General features: G+C 37.3%; 1 protein-coding gene across 1 annotated transcript in view; it reads right to left on the reverse strand.

Annotated features, from left to right (window-relative positions):
* The window catches only part of TENM2 (teneurin transmembrane protein 2), a 1,086,458-nt gene extending 1,077,849 nt beyond the window's left edge, over window positions 1-8,609 (reverse strand). The window contains exon 1 of the mRNA XM_038149757.1: window positions 8,485-8,609. The gene's annotated coding sequence lies outside the window, so the exon portion shown is untranslated. The remainder of the gene's footprint in view (window positions 1-8,484) is intronic.
* Between the last annotated feature and the right edge of the window lie 8,990 nt (window positions 8,610-17,599).

Raw genomic sequence — 17,599 nt, forward strand, 5'->3', positions numbered from 1 at the left:
ATTTCTAGCAGAATAAAAGTTTCTTTTGTAAAGACAGATTGCTCAATTTTTGTGAATTAAGTTATTATCAAGAATGAATACAGCTCTTGAAGTTAAGAGTACCAAAACTTTCACAATCACTTAAAAATCGAAGTGGGAGATTGTACATTTCTGAAAGAAAGATTAGTTTGATAGCATTAATCATAAATCAGTGCATCAATCCTGGTTTTGCAGCTACAAATGCATTGTAAGAACATAGCAATTATTTGGGATCCACACACTTATTCCTAAAGGAAAAAAAAATTCTGAATGCTTAAGTTATTACTTTCTTTCTTCTTTGATAATTGATTGATTTTACTTGGTAGAATTAATTAGTTTTAATTGATCCATTTCTGCTAGTTATTAGTTTAAAGAAAATAAAGGTTCTGATGTTTTCCCATTCTCCTCTAGGAATTTAATTTTAATTTTTTTTCTACTATTCTTAGCTATGGTGAGCAGCTGATTCAATGCAATCCACTTATGAGGTTTACAGAAAACCTCCACGAATGCAAGACAAGAGCACACAAGAATATTTCACCCCTAATTAGAATATACTTGTCAAAAGGATTTGTGCACTGAAATAGTACCTCCTCTTTCCTTACAATGCCTTTTAGATGTGCCATTTAGGAATGTCTCAATGTCTTAATACAGAATATAGGGTATGTTTAACAACAGAAACAATTCACTAAGGTTTTTTGCAAGTCTTGGAGAGCAGGCATTCCTCACGACTCTCGAAGAACCTGTCTTGGTTAAAGCACAAGCTCCTAAATACAAAACATTCTTCTATATTAATTATTATTTTATCATGCATTATCTTCTGTTAGACTGCCCTCATTTTATATAACAGAAAAAACAAAATGGGAAAAAAAACCTTAGAACTTGAATTTCTGAAACGCTCAAGCTACAACTTAGGAGTACTGACCTGAGCTACCAGTTTTTAGAAGTCACAGCTGTGCGTAATTTATCTGTGTAAATTATGTGCAATCTATCACTTGGATGTTATGGAAACTGCATGAATAAGTAAAATTGCATGACTAGAATGAATGAATGAATACTAAGAGAGAGACACTCCATTCCTGAGCAAGTCTTTATTGCATGCCTCAAGTATGGCGAGGAAGAAGCTGACAAATGTTGTGTGAGTTGAACCACTGAAAAAGGAGAACAATCCTCTGAAATGCACTGCCTAGTGTCATATCATTATTGTAAAATGGAAATTACTTTTTTGGAGGAAAGTCTCATATCTACGCATTCAATAGGCTTCACTACATCAGGGGTGACATCTTTGGCAGACAATCTGGCAACACCCTTTGTGTCAAAAGTTCAAAAGCTATTTCAGAATCTTCCCTGAATCCAGTGCCAGCTCCTTTTGCTAAACAACTCCTAAAATGAGACTAAAACAAAGACTGCTGTTGCATTGGGGCTTTTACTGAAATAAGCTGCTATATTGATGGTGTTTAACTGTAATTAGGATAAAATAAGAACTTGCCATTAGGTAGCCAGAGCAGGTATTGGAAATGTTTTCTATTCAAAGTATGCAAAGGGGTTCAAACTCCAATTTAACCTGCTTTAACACTCACCAAAACCCGAGCATGCAGATGTCATTAAAATATAGTTAGTGTGAAAAATATGGGATTGGATTGTAATTGGATTAGAATCTGATGGCTCTTCTGAAGATCCTCACTCTCTTACAGTGAGAACAAATATGGAGGGCATTATATATGGATTTTTCTGCTTGCTATGAGCACTAGGCTTTGTCAGCTAAGCAGCTGCAGCCGAAACTTAAGTTAAAACCAGTTCTGATGGCAGCTGGTTACACACTTTAACTTCTGTGGGGTATCTACATCCTCTGCAAACCTTAAGAAAGCACATGAAATAACCTGGTTTCAGTTGTTTAGAAAAGCTCTCTTGCCCAATGTATAGCCAAACTTAGGTCAGGTATAACAACAGAACTGTTCTTATTCTTACATAGAGTTATGAGAGCTAAAAGTATGATCAAGGATTTCTTTAAGAGCACTTTTATTCATACTTTAGAACAGTCGTATTTTAACAGCACTGTTGTTGGTTTAAGGTTCTATGTGTGAAAATACCACACAGGAATTTCAGAAAAGGCCTCCGATGGATAAACAATAAACTAATTGGACTAAAAGGTGAATGTGGGAAACTTTATAAATTGCTAAATCCATTGCCCTGGGTGAGGCATATAGATGTTCTTATATGTATTTGTTATTGATCTGGAGAATTGCATGAAATGATTGAAGGAAAAACAACATTTATGTGATTTATTTGTGTTTTTCTTCATAATACAGTAAAGAAAGTTAAGCTGCTTATGTCAGCTATTAAAAAAATGTCTTCATAAGGAGCCCATTGCAGCATCTGATAGCTTTATGAATTAGCTTTTGATAATATCATAATGGAAAATGAAATTTCTTACAGTTTTGCTTTAGATCAAACAACTATATTGATTAGAGTGACAAGTCCAATCAGACCAAGATAAAATAAACTACAGTTCATGTTAATGATACTCTGGACAAGAACAGGAAGTTACTTTGCTGGTTTTGGCTGGGGTAGAGTTAATTGTCTCCCCAGAAGCTGCTATGGGCTGTGTTTTGGATTGTGCTGGAAATGGTTTGCTAGCACTGGGATGTTTTCCTTACTGCTGAGCAGGGCTCACACTGAGTCAAGGCCTTTCCTGCTCCCCACCCCACCCCAGCAATGAGGAGCCTAGGGGTGCCCATGGATCTGGGAAGGGACACAGCAGGGACAGCTGACCCTGAGTGACCACAAAGATACCCCACACTAGATGGACTCAGTGTATAAACAACGGGGTCAAGAAGGAAGCAGGAGCATAGGGGGATCTTCTTAATAATGGTGTTTGTCTTCCCAAATAAGTGATGTATGTCATGGAGCTGTGCTTTCCTGGGAATGGCCAAACACCTGCCTGCCCATGGCAAGTGGGGAATTAATTCCTTATTTTGCTTTGTTTGCATGTGGCTTTTGCTTTTTCTGTTAAATTTCCTTTATCCCAAGCCATGAGTATGTGGATTTTTATCGTTCTGATTCTCTCCCCATCCCACTGAGGCGTCAGCTCTGTGTGCCTGATTTGCTAGCTGGGATTAAACCACAACAATTACTTACTCACTATTAAACCTGGTTGGGATTAAACTACAACAATTACTACTCACTGCTTACTCAACAATACTCACTATTAGTGCTACCCTAAAACATTTAAATTAGAAGAAGTCCTAGTGACTTTTGTTTCTTAATTTGAACAATTTTTTATTGATCATCTTTAGGACAGGCTAAGAAGTTATGAAGATCACATGCCACATTGCACTAACCAAGGAAATGATGAATGTAATCTCAGTGGATATTGCAGTTAGATAGACAAAGTGAGATGTATTTGGTTGACTGTAGCTGAAAGATACTCAGAAATAAATGAACAGAAAAGGGAAACTTTGAGCAAGCATAATCTGTCCAAGCAAAGACAAAAAGTCATTTGGTTTAACAGCTCTTCCATTGTAATATCACTATTTAAACATCCCCATGGAAAAAAAAAAAAAGAGAGAATCACCATTATTTGCTCTCTAAAAATAAAGTGATGAAAATTCAAACAATTAAATAATACCTGCTCTGGTCACAGCCCTTCCAGTTCACAGCCATTCCTAATAAAACTAGGTATCTCCTCTAGTATCACTGGTAGCAAATTAATATTTATAGCTTAGCAGGCAGTATAGAGCTAACAACCGCATATGGTGCAAGAGACAGAAATGCAGTGAAAGAAATCTAGTTTTCCTGAGCAATAGTTCATATGGAAAAACACATTTAAAGACTGTTCAAGCAGTATGGAATCATATTCATTATGAAAGTCTGCATAACATTTGGGGGGATTCATTAGTTTCCTTTCAGCTTTGAAGGCAGTACATCCTTCCACTTTTTCCTGTGGGATTGAATCAGTACCCATAGCAGAGCAAAGGGCATATATAGATTGCACAGCCTACTTGGACAAGCAGAGATTCATGGTATGATGTGAGGGTGCTGAGGGTGCTGAAAGATGCCCTGGGAAGGCTTTTGGCACAGTCTCCCAGAGCTGTCTTGTCACCCAGTAGGTGTGTGACAGCTGAAGATGTGGACAACAAGGCAGGTGGAGAATTGATCCAGGATGCACTGAGCCTGAGAGTCCAGCTGACCACCCACACAGGGCTGTCTCCCAGGGATCAGTGTGGGGACTAACACTGGGAATTGCCTTCATTAAATGAGGACATGAGAGGACAAAGTGCACTCCCAGCAGAATTGTGGATGTCAATAAATTGAGGAGCATCAGTGGATATGGGGGGGACAGGGCTGCTGTCCTGAGGGATTGGGACACACTGCAGACATGGCTTGATAGAAAACCACTGAGGTTAGCAAAGGCCTTACCAATAAAAGATACTGACACACTGGGATGAGTCTAGTGGAGACCACCAGGATGGGAGGGGATAAGGAATGTGGAACACATGAAAGGCACCAAGAGGCAGGTTTGTCCAGCATTAAGAAGAGGGCACTAAGGAGGCACATTATTGCTCTCTGCAACTTCCTGCACTCTGAGAGATGCAGACTGACAGGCAAAGAAAACTTGCTGGAACATGGAAATCCTGATTAGATATTAGGAGGAAATTATTTGGTTTTACCATGAGAGTGGTCAAATATGCCCAAAGAGGGCACAGAATCTCCATCACCGAAGTTCAAGACTGTGATTCTATGTGACTCAACTGGACAAGACCTGAACATCCTGGTTTCAAGAGAACAATTGTAACAAAAGGGTTAGACTACTTAACCTCCAAAGGTCCTTCTCAAACTAAATTGCTATATAATTCTGCAAGAGCAAATGATCTTAACACAAAGAGATAAAAACCCAGTGAATCCATGATACTGACCTATCATTTGGTTTCTTTTTTTTTAATTTTTCTTTTCCTCCAAGTCAATATTGTTCTACTAAACATCAGCCTTTATTATTACATAAAAACTTCCTTCATTCAAATGTAATGAAAAGCTCATTACGACTTCCCAGCTACCAGTGCAAACAGTGTACTTAGCCAAATGGTAATTGTATCGGTCTTCCTTCTATTCCAATACTGCTCTGAAAGTTGTGTCCCCTCAAATGAATAATTACCTACAGAATAATTAAATGTTGCTGATATGGTCTACTCATCCCACTTGTACATAGAAACAGCAAAGTCTGTCTTCCCTGAAATCTATCTCCGTCATGTTGGATAAGCTTACTGCCCATCACACGGCTGGCATCGATCCCCACTCAATTACAGATGAACATAGCACCATATTAAAAGACAAATAAGGTTTAATTTTAATCACAGACAGCCTGTAAGTCCATGTTCCATTATAGATTAAAAGAACCAATTATTTTTAAAAGTAAAGATTTAATGAAAGGCCTTACTAATATATAGACACATTGCTCCCTCTGCATTCTAAGTCAGACTCTGCAGTGATGTTTGAAATTGCTGCAAGCAATCCAAGCAAGGCATGGGGATGCAACTTGGAGAAGAATGGTTTTCCTTCAGATACAAATACCCTTTCTCAATAGGGTTTCTTTTGCAAGATTTCTCTTTCAAAAGAGTAAAATCACAGACCATTTAGAGTCAACAAATTAACTCTGCGGCCAGAGTTTTATTGTTACTAAGACAGAGAAAATGCAAAATAATTGCATTGAAGCAGGCAGAAATTCCACACTAATGACACTGAATGCTGCTGAAATCACTTTATCCCAGACTCAGAAAGGTAGTTAGGAACCTAATTCTCATCTGAATTCAATGGGAGTTAGACATCCACACATCTCTGAATCCAGACATTATAGCCTTCCATCTGTAACAACAGGAGTTGGCTTGCATAATTAACTCCAGAATCAAGGGCATCAGAATTCTTATTTTCTTACTATCCATTCTTTAGTACTAGTTTCCAATCCTCCTTGTTTACTGAGGTAGTATAATGTTTGTGAGCTTGTGAACTAATAAAATTTTAGCTCTGTAATGTTGTTGATATTAGCACTGAGAATGCAAAGATAAAAATGCATATTTTATAGAGACATCTAGAAACTGGGTAATCTGAGAATGGTATTAATACTTCTATGAACATAATTCCACTTGTACAGAGAAAGAAAAGGAGTTATATACATATATATGTGTGTATATATAAAGTTAACATCCCAATTTTTAAAGCTGTTTTTTATATAATACCATGGGGTATTTTAGGAATTTTACATATACTATTCAACCAGAAATGCTTTAATGCATGGTAAAGTCTCTTCATTTTTCTAAATTTGGACAGACCTTCTTTAGAAGGTAAAAAAAGTTAAAGCACTATTTACCAACAGACATTGTTATATCAATATTACAATTACTGTTCACACTTAAAAACAAAAACCCCAAAACAAAACAGGACTCATTGACTAGAAAGAAGCTGCATTTTATCTGCTCCTCTAACCTTGGAGGAAAAGTGTACCACATAAAACACTAGTCAGGTCTGTAGAATGAGGGTTCAGAAAAGAAATGCAGGCATTTCTGATATATTTTAAGGATCTCCTATCAAAAGATCACTTAGAATAATTCTGATGATGAACAAAAGAGTTGGGAAACCTTCTCATCTACTTATACTCAGCCCTTGCTGTTTTCATCCTGCAAAATTCTTTTTGGTTTTGTCCTCACTGATCCCTGAAGGAAAGAAAAAATCTCCAGCTTCTCTCCCCTTGTTAGATATTCACAAAGAGAATAGGGGAGAGCAGCAAGCAGGTGCTCCAATGGAAACAGCTCCTCACAACGCAGGTGCACTGCAAAGATTCAGTTCAGAAAACAGCAGCTGTGTTCTGGGAGTGCTCCCACCTTCCTTACTCACTCTTACACACACACAATTAACAGAAATGAGAAACTGAATTCACCAGGCCTAGGGATACCCAGGAGCTGCAGAACCAAATCCCTACTTTCAGGCTGGAATCCTATTCTTTTTCATTTTTAATGTTCTTTTGACTATAAGGAATTCCAGTTTCTAGGTACACCACCAAATTCGTCCAACATGTTCTTTGAAATATCTTAAAAGACACATGAAATAAAGACTTTTTAAAACCTCTGCACAGAAAACCTATGAAAAGAAGATAAAACAAGGAACACACTGAAACTTTTGTCTTAGCATATATTTCATTAGCATCATGAGGATATAGCAGTTGTCCAACAGAAGTAACAGGTTTCACAAAAGTAATTAGAATATGCAAAGGTACAGATTGTTCTCTAGCTGATCTAATACCAGGTCAAGTCAAGACAAGGATTATTGGTCCAACTATGATTTTAAATCAGCACCATTATTTTCCTATATTGACACCAACTATATTGCACATTAAATACATTATCAGTGAATTCTGCAAACTTTCTAATTCACTGTTATCTATTCTAAATTCTGTCAGACTTCCATAAAGAAGAAACACGTGTTATACACAAGAAAAAAATAGAGAATATTTCCAGGGTTTTCAAAAACCACCTGTGTGCTTGCTATACATTCAGATGTAGAGCCTTGTGTGTTGGAAATGTAAGCTGATGGCTCACACTGAAAATGTCACCTGTTATTTATTGTCATGTTTTCTTTTTCAGATTCAAAGGCCTCAGCAACATGTTGTAGCAGAAAAGTATTTATGGCCATATTGTCTGCTAAATCCTCACATGTATCTCTTCTCTGTCAGCAAAACACTCTCCAGAATCTGCACACTGGGTTCTAGATTAAACTATTATAAAATGCATCTTTATAGGGGCCACTGAGTAACTTTCATGTTCTGTGCTGGTTTTAGCTGGAGATGATCTGAGTTAAGGTATTTTGCAAAAGCATTAGTCCTCCTCCAGAGTATTTGCAGCAGTGACAAATAAGATTTTCTGTTATTAGCTATCACAAAATCTGGCACAGCATTATGTGCAGAGTAATAAATGTCTTCATTCTCTCTGTGGCGCACAGCACTGAGACATTTACATGAGATTGCTGTTGTCACAGACAGTAATTAAGTGCTTGATTCTGCCATGGCCTTTCAAAAGGTCTTGGGTACCTCAAATTCATGCTATGGTACATCCATATATATTACTCTGAGAAAATTTTACAAGCATAGGACTGCAATATGCAGAGATATGCATATATGAACTTTCCTCTGAACAATACCTCAGTATAAAAACCAGTGCACTCAAAGTCTGAAATACTTAATAAAAATAGTCAGTTTTTATAAGCATAATTTTAAAATTAACTGAGTAATTTTGGCTGCATAACCATGCCCCTGAAGGGATGCAATAAAATATAAATTTAATCAAATACATTTTTAGAACACGCTTCAAGCTAGGGCATGTACAATTTTGATCCAAATATCTAGTCATGAGTATAATATCAGACCTTTAATTACAATTCCTATTATAATTGTTCTATTGAAGAAAATTCAGCCAGTGCCCTTACCTGCAATTATGCACACACAGTCTGTGGAAAGAGTAGATAAAGACTCTCCTGTGAACCATTCCTTGCTGAGCTAATTCACCCAACTGGTTTAATTTCATTTGCCCTCAGTCTGCCATTGCAGTGATTACATCTAAATGAAAAGACAAGGAAACACCAAAATGAAAAAAAAAAAAAAAGTAATTAGATTTATTGTCTAAATTTTCAATTTGACTTCTATTTTTGAACAATCAGGAAGTCAGGGTCACAGAAAGCATGTTGCAAGAAAAGCATTTGGTACTTTCTGATGGTGGTGTATATGAACATCTCATCTGGTGGCTAAAATGTGTGGCCTCCCTGAGACTCGTCATGATGCACACCTGGTGTTCTGTGATAGGTGCCCTGTAATTTGCTTCTAATATATTGAGATTTATAAACCCATAAAGAAATGCCTTTTTGGGAATATCTAGTATTAACATTGCAGGCTGCTCTTCAAAGTTAAATACTCTTAGGCAACAGTTTTAAAAGGTTTTCTGTGGCACAATGATCTGAAGGAATACCCAAATGCTTATTTAAAATATCTATATGCCAATACATAAGTTCCAATATTATCATATACATCATCTTCCAATATTTATTTCAATGTAGCTTCTGCAATGCACATGGAGCTTTGGAAACTGCACTGCTGGCTGTGTTAGCAATGTCCAAAGGGTGGCAAAGCTTTGCACAGGAGGGATGTGTGGATTCAACTGTTCCACATGTCCACCTGTGAACTCTGCTCACAGGAAGGACCTAACCCTGGAGATAACTCAGTCTCTTAGGTTGTGTGTGTTATGGACTAGCAGGAATACATCTCCACACAGTGCATCATTTATCAAAAGCAGATGCTATAAACACACTGCAGTCATTCCAGAAAGAAAGCAGGCACAAGGCTTCTCTGAAATGGCCCAGGACTCCCCTCCACCTATCTAATCCACAATATAGGTACTTCTCTGGAAAATATCAACTCCCTGTCACATTTTACAGTTGCTTCATATTGCCCAAATCATGGTTGACAATATTGTTTTTATTGTTGTACAATAGAATTCAACCCAGTAAATGGTCCAAAATCTTACTCCGGTGAATTCCAAGCTACACAGTGCAATGTGTGGATAGAATGTCAATTCTTTTGAACATGAGCCATACATGGAATTTTACATTGATTTTTCTCCTCCCTCAAAATTTACCTTGACCTTGCAAACTGTGAAGTTGTTAGCTTAGTCTCCTGGGGAAATCATAGTGATAAATGCTAGGCTATTAAAAAGCACCATACAATAAATTTCAATCCAAAGACCACAAATAAACAAACAAAACCCTGTATGACTTTCCAGTAAAGCCTGAACAAACTAGACTATCAATTAGCCCAAAAAGCCTTCTCAAAGAGGGCCTGAGGTAGTGATTATGCCATATATCAATAATTAAATTAATTCATTCAACTGATCTGATACATAAGCATGACATAAAGAAAAAAAAGGAAAAATACAATAAGTTTACACAATCACATTGGCCTCTCAGGCAAAACAGTGTCATGTAAGGATTTTTTTTCCATCATGTGACTCATTATGCAGTACTAATTACATCATCTCCCCATCTTGCTGCCTCTAGACACTCAATTGCTATGGATTGGTTGCTTTCCCTGAGGCTGCTGATACATTTATAATAAGCATGGACTAACCTCAAAGTAATGAATCCCACCCCCTTGATTAATTTATCTTAAACAGAAAATGTTAGAGAAAACTCCAAATATTTTTTTTAAATATCAAATATGTTCAACTCAGCTTCTGAAAAAAATATCTTGCAATTGGAAACCAGCTTGATCATGCAGATGTCTGGCTTACACTCCTTTATATTCTTTATATAGAGATTTAAGAAGTACAGGACCTTTTACACAAGTCCACCTGGGCACCAAGCTTTTTGATTTCTGAATTAAACTTTAATATGTGACTACTTCTGATAATGCCATAATGATCATACATATTTGATTGGACAGTGCCAGAATTTAGTCTTGTTCTGTCATTGTTCATGTAACTTCAGATTTGGAAAGAGAGATTAAAATATTTGCTCTTTTTTTCTGAATACTTTCCAAAGCCAAGGCAACCATTGGAAAATTATGGAAAATTGAAAATTTTAGAAAATGGAAAATTTCCAGACCTTCTACCAGCACATGCAGCATAGTGACTTTAATGAAGATATTCTAATTGTCAAAGTTTTGTCTAACACTCCCAAGAACTCTTGCTTGCATCGGTGCTTCACACAGCCTTAAGTACCAAAAATACATCCTTGATCATTCCCCTCTCCACCTCAAGACAGGGGAATGCATCCTTAAAGAATGGATGTCACAAAAGATTCTCTGCCTTAAAACTGGTCTCCATTTTATAATAACATGAGTCAAACCCACAGTCAATTATGGGCACAATATTCAGCAGTTTATCCATGATTACCACAAAGAAAGCTCAGACAAACAAGATCTTCAGAGTTTGAGTAGAAAAATACAACTTAAGAGCCTGCTCAGAAATGCTAAGTCCCCTTTCTATGAATGCAATAACTTCATTTAAATAAAATCAGGTATAAGCAGTAGCTGCAGAGGTGGAGGAAGCTCAGTGTTATTAACATTTCTGAATGTTACCAGTGTTAACAAATTCAGGTATTTATGAGGAAGAATGCAGGGGGAATGTCTGCTTGTGTGCCTTTCATGACACACAGAGAATAGATCCATAGGATACAAGAGAAGAGTAGAAATTCAAGGATGTCAGTGCCTGACAATAACATAAACAAGGGTGCACAAATAGGGAGTCAAATCAGATGATAAACATATTCACCTCTCTCAGGCTTAGAGTTATTTTTCTATTAAAAGAGTGGAAAATAACTGAACTCCTGAGATAAGCTGAAGGTTTGGTCATTTTCTCAGCAAAATTTGTATACTCAAAGTATTTCACACACACTCTTATCTTTTCTGATTTTTTTTATTTTTTGGCTGTTCCTGCTTTTGTTCATTGTTGATAAAAGAAAAGGCTAGCAGTTTATCTGCAGCAAGAATTTACAGCTGTAGCAACACTTCTAGGTCACCAGCTTGCCAGGCTGACACAGAAAACTTATGAGTGCCAAAGGCATGGAATCCAGAAATTCCCACATTCAAAATAAAAAAAAAAAGAAAAAATAAAGGGAAAAAAAAGGAAACAAAAGCAGAAAAAAATAAGGGAGTGGAGCATAATTATCATGCCAATTCCTTTAGCTACCAGACTTTAAATTTGCAGGAGTAGGAGCTTCACCCTCTTTTGAAACTTTCACAATACACTGAAAATTTATGAAGATATAATGGGTGAGAAAGAGGGAAGTTGACAGAGTGAAAAAATATCTTTTCAGTTTACAGTAACTTCACTTGGGAAGCCTGACAGTCTGTGGTCCATATTCAACATTAGATAGTAATATGGATTTTGAAAAGGGAGAAAAATCTCTTATCTTTCAATTAAAATTCAGATCCCTGGGTCCCAAAATTTCAATGATTTCAATCACTGCAATCTGAAAGAAGGCCACTGTGCTTCCCCAAGGGCCAGAGCAGAAAAGAAATTCCAGATCTCCTGAAAGGATTAAGAGCTGCTACCAACAGCATCAAAGATATTCTGGGCCCAGATATTAAATATATAAATGATGGATATCCCCAGGGTGAGTTTTGCAGTATCTCAGTCCTTTATTTAGGCAGTTTTGTTTTAACCATTTGTGGAAAACAGAAATGGAGACTTCTTATCTCCATGATGGAGCCATCAAAGATTAAATGATTTTTACAAACTTAAGTATCATAAATTCCAGCTAAAAATGTTCACTTTTAATACTGCAAGTGTTTAACCTCTCCAGACATTTATTGAGTGGCATAGTATACTCATGAAGTCCAGGTATTTTAAAATCCAGAAACTAATTTTGATCAAAGCAAAGTTCTAGACCAAAACAGAAGTTGTATGCCTGTGGTTTTCAGTACGAGAAATGCTGAAGGACAAACATGGCTGTTCAGAAATTTTTATTATATAAATTCAAAATTGATCTACACAGAAAACCATTTAGAACACAACAATACTAATAATGCAAATAACTGAATAACAATCCATAGTCACTGTAAAAATTCAGCTTAAACTGACTTGGCTGGTGAGCTTCAGTGGCACTCTGAAAGGATAAGCTGCAAATGAGTCAAACCAACGGGCATGAAAATTCCTAAGAAACGTGTTTTTTTTTCTCTCAACTCTGTCCAGTAACAAGGAGGTGATTCAAATTATTCAGCAGATGGCTCAGATGTAAGAACAGCTTGGAAGAAGCAGGACAAGTCTAATTAGAGTATTATGCCTCTGCCTCTTTATTTTCTACCTCATTCCTTCTTCCCTCCCAGAGAGTGAATTCAGCCTCTCCATTTCTCTGTCAAATATCACCGGAAATCTCAGCAACGCTCTTGTGCAGCAGCACACCAGAGAAGGCAGAATAAGCAGGAGGTTTGTGCTGAGCAGGAGCCAGGAGGCTGCATTTCCCTCTGGGCAGGGATGCTGCTTTTCCAGCTGCTGACAGGGAAGCTGCTGCTTTGCTGCATGCACAGCTGCTCGGGTTAAAAGCACCTGTAAATACCTGTCAGTGTTCATGCAGATTGGTGACCATGCTCCTGTGCACTGCTACCCAAGTTAGAACCATGCCAACACATAAGATTGAAGGCCACAGATATCACACATCCAGTAAGATGTGAAAAGGATATTTGAATTGGAATGGATAAGATTATTGACATTCACAAGGTTGCACATCTGTACCAGAAAACAGGAAAACCATTTTGTCTTGTGATCTAAGTCAAACTCAAACAAGCAATAAATACTATCATGCTTTGACTTTGTTTCCTTTTCAAGTTATCATGGAAAAAAAACCCCAATGTATCTGCCCATGTGAATGAATAACTACTTCTCTATTTTACACATACACCATATTGTTACACATGGCAGAAATTACTGTCCATCTAATGCAGAATTACAATTAATATGAACCCTCAGACCATCTATTAATTTATTTCTTTGCTCATACAATTTCAAGCGTGATTGTTCATGTTATTTCTTGTCTAAACTGTATCAAGGAAAGGGATGGGGATCCTTTCTACAAATCCTTTATATTTAAGATAATCTAAATATGTCTTGCTTAAAAAGACTGCCGCAATGGTATCTCAGCATAACATAAATGATACACCAAGGCCATTTACCATTGTCTCTTTATTCTTAACAGAATATGCTGCAATCATATCTGTGCAAAGCCATTGTGAGATATGCAGTGTCACAAGACTTCTTGACTATACATTAGGAGAGCATCAGAAGAGCTGAAGAAAACACTTGTGAACAATGACACCTGGATGACAAACAGCATTCATAAATGAGACGTGATTTTAATGTGGCATACATAGGTCAATTAATAAATCACACTCTGTGAATTTTTAGAAAGCAGGGTTAAAACAATATTTATTACTGATTAAAAGCTTGAAGTCCAAGTTGACCTGTGCTAACAAATTTTCTAAAGCTTTCTGAACTAAATGCAGTTAGATCTTAAGATGTCCCCAGCATCATGGGACAGTAACCTGGAGGTACAGCAGCCAGCCAGGTATCACCTATCCTGACAATGCTTTTTCATAGGAGAAATTGCTAAGATAGAGAAGTTAGCAGAGTAGTGACAAGATGTTCAGATTCTCTTTGCTGCACTCCACCACAGCCATGCATGAGAGAGGGACTGGATGCAACCATCATAATAAAGATCAATACAAGAGCAGTTTTAAACTGTTCTTTGGACTCTATGGATCTCAAAGAAGAATAAACACCTTCCCTTTTCTTAATGAAGTTGTTTCTGACTTAATAAGATCAAAATCTAAGGAACATTTATCTTTTTTTTTTCTTAAAATGTATGCAAGGGTTTGAAATTACCCCAACTAGCTTTAACATAACCAAGCCTCTGCAGAACTTTACCACAAATAAAAATAGTTGTAACAGGCCCAGTGAAATAACCAAATCCCCAGCTCAGACAAGGCACACACTAATGTGAAACAGTGATATTGTAAATGTGCTCCATATCATTATTTTGCAAAACTTCAACCATCATATTCAGCAAACGTGTTGTTAATTACATTCACTGTTTAAGCTGCAGCCATGCTCAGCTGGGTCAAAATAGTTTCATACATAATCTGAAAATTTGCAAAAAATCTCTATATAACATATAAATAATAATGTAAAGAGTCTAGCCAACTTTATCTTATTTTACATCAGATAATAAAATTTCCAGCAGTGGTTGTATTAACACACAGCTTTTAGGCAAAGAAACTGTGCAAACCACCGTGTAAATGGAAAGAGTTTTACACCATACTTTTAGTAAAAATCTTCTAGTGGGCTGGCAATCAGTACAGTGCCATAATTTGGAGGTATTTTAATCATACCATCTGGGTTGTAGAATTCATGAGCAAAAGGGTGTTCCTATTAGTGTCTCTAACAGTAATTGTTATTTTAATTGGCTGAAATAAACTCTGCTGCCCCCAGGCCAGTCGTAACACTAGGATGGTGTAGACCTGCTTTCCCTTCAGAAGGTAGGAGTGCAATGGAAAACTGCCCTGTGAATAAGTAAGAAGCTAAAATAGAGCAGTTACTCATTTTCATAAAGATTGTTCGGGGGGTAAAAACAAAACAAAAAACCACACACCCTCAAAAATAAAATGGAATGCAATCCCATAAATTTTCTTGGGCACTAAAGCCTTCTGGCATTACACAATTTTTAATCATGCAACTGGAATCTAAGTTACTGGAGAAAGGATGGTCTTGTAGATACTTCATCTTCTGGCTCTTCTGAGAAGACCCCATGTAGGTGATAACTATAATGTATAATTTGGGTGATTTAAAGTTTGTTGAAAAGACAGGACATTAAAAATAATTTTAGAAACTGATATTTTACAAAATATTCTTGACCACCATATTCAAGGTAGAATCAAGATCCCTAACCAGTTAATCACAGAAATATTTACTTAAGTGAATATTTGCATCTAATCAAGCAATATCAAAGTCTTCATCTGTTAATCAAGGGACCAGGTTTGGTCTCATGTCACTTTGCTCTGTAGAACACAGCCACAGAACAGCTGTGCTGCGAGGACTCAGGGCACCAGCTCACACCTCCCCAAGAACATCCCAATCCCAGCTTTTGTGAGGGATTTCATGTTTCACCAAGCCCTTGAAACTGGAGCACCAGACAAATTAAAGATTCCCTACAGATCAGAAGAGCATGAACATAACAAAAGGAGTGAATACAGACTTTGTACCAACAGCTGATGTCCTTCCACTGCAAAGTCAGGCTCTTTGACGCCTGGACTGGAATGGACAATGTCCAAACAAAGGAAATCTTTAAGACACCCTTCAGCACTTCCAATAAGATATTCCACGAGGCTCTCCACTCAGCAGGGTTGCTGCTGTGTTCTCTGTCCAGTGATGACTGTCCCCAGAGGGTCCTGCAGTGCCCTGGGCTGTTATAAGCACAGACTTCTTTCAGGTGCAGCCTTTAAGTAGCCTGCCTATCCACAGGCCAGGGGTGGTTGGTCCCTTTGTAGGCAGCAGTGTCTTGTCATGTTCCAATTGCTTCCAACTTGAAAAGAGCTGGGATGGGTTAATTCTGAGTGTGGGCAAATAAACCAAAAAAGAAAAAACAGACAAACTATTTTTGCATCAAAGGTAAGGCTGAGCTAAGGTGTCCTTCCTGCCCCTGTGTCTAAAAACAATTGTTTACCCTAACTTCTGTATTTAACTGTGTCCTGGTCTCTTCCTTGGGGATAATGATTCTAAAACACCTGCAGGATTTTGGCTAACATTGAAACAAAGTCTCTGATTTACCTGTTGAGAAAAAAAGCTTTTTCTGCAGGAGATTTGAGCTTTTTGAGGCCTCCTACAGCTCCTACAGACTATACCCTCCTGAAGGACTCCAGGACTTCCTGCTATTTCATTTGATATCTTCACCTCCCAATGCTTAATAACAGTATTTTAAGGGATAAGTAAAGAAACACAAGTTGTTGTTTTTTTAAAATGAAATAACTTCAGTAATGTCACCTTGCTGCTCATTGCCTTTGCCATATTTGAAGGTATAGAATAGACAAACTGTGCTTAGGCAATTAAAAAACAGGGAACCAAGATTAAATCCTTAGAGTTATATATATTATACCCTTATAAATATATATTTCATATTTTGAAACATAGGGTCATGTTATCAAGGAAATAAAAATAGAATTTATATTTTAGAGGAGTGAGCTTTGAGATAACTATGGTTGAATATCTCCAATGTTATAAAAGGTTTTTTACAGTCGTTATGTTCTGCCTTTAAAAAACAACAGCAGTGACCATTTACAAGTACAAGGTTTGCCAGATTTTAGTAGTGACCCCACCTTATGTATAAATATTTTGTTTAATGGACTTACACATATTTTTTTGGCACCATGCTTCCATGTTAAAAAAAAAATAAATCCAAGAACAAATGTGTTTGGCTCTATTGGAAAGACAAGACATAGCTTTTCTCTGATTACAAGCTTTGCATCATCCAGACAGGCCAGGGTCTTGCCTGGCCTTGTTTAGCTCTGGCAGCAATTGTCTAGCAATTAGGTAATTGTTCCTTGAATTAGTTTTAGTTGGTTTGAATTTATAGCAATGACAGGTACTTATTCACCATGGAGTGAATGAACAGCATTCCAGCAAAAGCGTGCTCTGGAAGAGGACTCAGGCAGCACCAACAGAGTACCCAGGACATACTCAAAAATCAGGATCTGTCCAGGAGGAAAATATTCTTCCATTCCCATGAAATCAGTTTTAAAGGAAACAAAGTAAACAAAAAGACTGAACAAGGGAACCAGTGGAAAGTAAAAAAAAATACATAGGCAGACTAAATTTTAAAAAAACAATCCAATTCCACCCTAAAACTGGGAAGGAAGAAACTGCCAATATCAAAGAGCTCCCAATAGAAAGAAGAAAACCTTCCTCACTTTCTCACAGGCCTCCCAATAAAGGCTTCAGGATGCTGACAGCTCTTTGTAACCCCTCTCCTCTGAAGAGGGTCACCCCTGGTACCCAGGGGACAC

Source organism: Motacilla alba, chromosome 13 (genome assembly GCF_015832195.1).
Source record: "Motacilla alba alba isolate MOTALB_02 chromosome 13, Motacilla_alba_V1.0_pri, whole genome shotgun sequence".
Classification (NCBI taxonomy): Eukaryota; Metazoa; Chordata; class Aves; order Passeriformes; family Motacillidae; genus Motacilla; species Motacilla alba.